At 51.8% G+C, this 2,474-nt stretch overlaps 1 long non-coding RNA gene across 1 annotated transcript in view; it reads left to right on the top strand.

The window, feature by feature from the left end:
• LOC123986310 overlaps positions 1–1,527 on the top strand; it is a 5,321-nt gene extending 3,794 nt beyond the window's left edge. The window contains exon 3 of the long non-coding RNA XR_006828842.1: positions 1,293–1,527. This is a non-coding gene — a long non-coding RNA (uncharacterized LOC123986310). The remainder of the gene's footprint in view (positions 1–1,292) is intronic.
• The last annotated feature ends 947 nt before the right edge of the window (positions 1,528–2,474 follow it).

The following is a 2,474-nucleotide window of genomic DNA, read 5'->3' as shown; positions in this document are numbered from 1 at the left end:
ACAGGACAAAATGGTGGCAATGTAGGTTTTAACCATACTGAACGCCAGCCCCCTGTCCATGAGCAACTGGAGGAACGAAAGTACCGCCGGCAGCGGACATGCGACCGGGTCCATCCCCCTGGTCAAGACACCAGCGTTGGAAAGCCGACCACTTAGAGGAGTAAGAGGACTGAGTGGAGGCATCCCTCAACCCCTGGAAGGTGCGAACCACCTCTCGGGAGAGACCTAAGCCCTCCAGGTGTCGCCTCCCAGCGGCCAGACCCAGAGAGGCTGGCTCTGGGGCCACTAGAGTCACTGCCAAGGTAAAGGGGGTCCGCGAAGGCATCCACTCCCAGCGCGGGGATGTCCCATGGGCTCAGTGAAAACCAAAGGGCGCACTGAGCGTTCTCCTTGTTGGCAAACACATCCACCTCTGCCCTGCCGAACTGGAGTCAGATCTGGTCGCCAGATCAGGATGGAGGCGCCACTCGTCTGGGCGAGGGCCCCCCCTCAACATGATGTCCACCCCTCTGATCAGCACGCCAGGGATGTATTCTGCTCTGATCGAGAGCAGGTGAGTGTGCGCCCACAGGAGCAGCCGCCTTGCCAGACCCAACAGCGGCGATGAGTGCCCGGTCCCGCAGCAGAGGGGAGAAATGTTGGATCACCTTCCACACCGTGAGGGGCTCCAGCACATTTATTTGGAGAGGCCTGTGGCCCTGCCAGAGACCGCTCAGGATGGGCCTCTCACCGCCTGTCTTCTTCCTGACCAGGAAGTAGTGGGAGTAGAACCCCTTATTCCTGAAGCTCCACCCAGAGGGCGGCGTCCTTAGCAGAGGCGGAGAGCACAGTCTGAGGCGAAGGAAGGGGGGTGGGGCGAACTGTAGCCTGTGATCCAGCGGATCAGGCTGTCCATCCATCTTTGCATCGAGCAGGAAGCAAGCCACTCCGAGTAGTGTCTCTGAAAGCGGTCGGACCTGCTGATGAGGCGCCCTGGTGGCCCTGAAGGGAAGCCACTCTGCTGCCCTTGCCCTAATCTCACGGTTCTGTGGGGGGGGTGCCCCCTCAAAGGGCTGGGATGCCAGCTGTGGAGGGGGCTGGCAGGCAGCAACCTCCGTATTCCACCGAACAGGAGAGCCTAGCACCTGACGGGGGGAACGGGAGGGTCATGGGCGCCAACACACGCCAGTATGCAGGGGGGAGCGCCTCCATGGCATGGCTAGCATTGAAATCACTGATCCTCACATTTCTCCAGTTCTTGTTTCTTACCTCCTCTGTCACTAACCCTGTCTCTTTGTCTGCTTTCCTCCCAGGTTCACTCACCCTCGTCCTCTGTTCAGTCGGCTGGGCTCATCCTCCAGTCCTCTCTTCCTCGGACTTCCCCCACAGTGTCCTCCCTGTTCTCCCTCGCTTCCTCGGCCCCAGTGTTCCCCCGGTCCTCTGGTCCCAGTCTCCTCTGTTCCCTGTGCCTGTGTTTCCCCGCCATCCACCTCTCCCTCGACTCCAGTCCCTCACCCCCTTTTCCCAATAAAACCTGTCAAAACTGAACGTTGCATTTGGGTCCACTCTGTCCCCACACCACACCACCCATAACACATACACAACTACGATCAGTCTTTCCTCCATGTTGATTTCTTCAGAGAAATCACTTCCCCTGTCTGTGACATCCATTGAAAAATTTGAACTCAAGCGAACCAGCGAATGCGCATCTTCGCGCCGCCCGGAGCGAATTTACAGGGATTTGCATCTTTGCATTGACTTTGTACTATATGTAATCAAGCCGCCAAAAACAATGGATTCGCTTTCAGTGTGAACGCAGCTTAAGTGTCTCTGAATTGCTCTTTATTTGGCTTCTCACCTGTCAATTTCCCTTTGGAAACTCTTTCAGGAATGGTTGCCCTGACAACAAATCCCCCCAGGGTGACAAGGAGATACAATCTACAACAATAAAGTAATAGAGGAAAAGATACGTATTAGATATTATAAATTCATTTGCAAACAATCAGCTCATTCTCTGTCTCTGAGACAGACTGTCTCCTTTAATGCTGCTTATTATCTGGAAATGGATAATTCTCTCAAATATATCAAAAGGAGTACTTTTTCAAAGATTCCCATTGATTTAAGCAGAGTTCATATTTTGAGCGAGTGAGCACAGCAAGGTTACTGTATTGATAGTTTTATTTGCAACAAGGCAAGCCTTTGTAAAATTCCAACATAATTATGACAATGGAGACAATTCAATATTGTCTGAAAATATAATGACTTTTAGAGTGTGCTCAGGTAATTAGAGAACAAAGTTTCAGCCTGAACTAAATCAATCATGAATTCAAAATGAATTAATCAAGTGTGTGCTTATGTATGTGTGTTAATGTTTTTTAACACTAGCAATGCACGCACATGCTTCAGTTTCTTAAAATAAATTCACTTCTTGGGTCATCTTGTACAACTTCTGTCATTGTTGTTCTCTGTGTGTGTGTGGGTGGGTGGTACCTAAT

This window comes from Micropterus dolomieu, linkage group LG17 (assembly GCF_021292245.1).
Source record: "Micropterus dolomieu isolate WLL.071019.BEF.003 ecotype Adirondacks linkage group LG17, ASM2129224v1, whole genome shotgun sequence".
Lineage (NCBI taxonomy): Eukaryota > Metazoa > Chordata > Actinopteri > Centrarchiformes > Centrarchidae > Micropterus > Micropterus dolomieu.
This window is presented reverse-complemented; position numbering and strand designations above follow the sequence as displayed.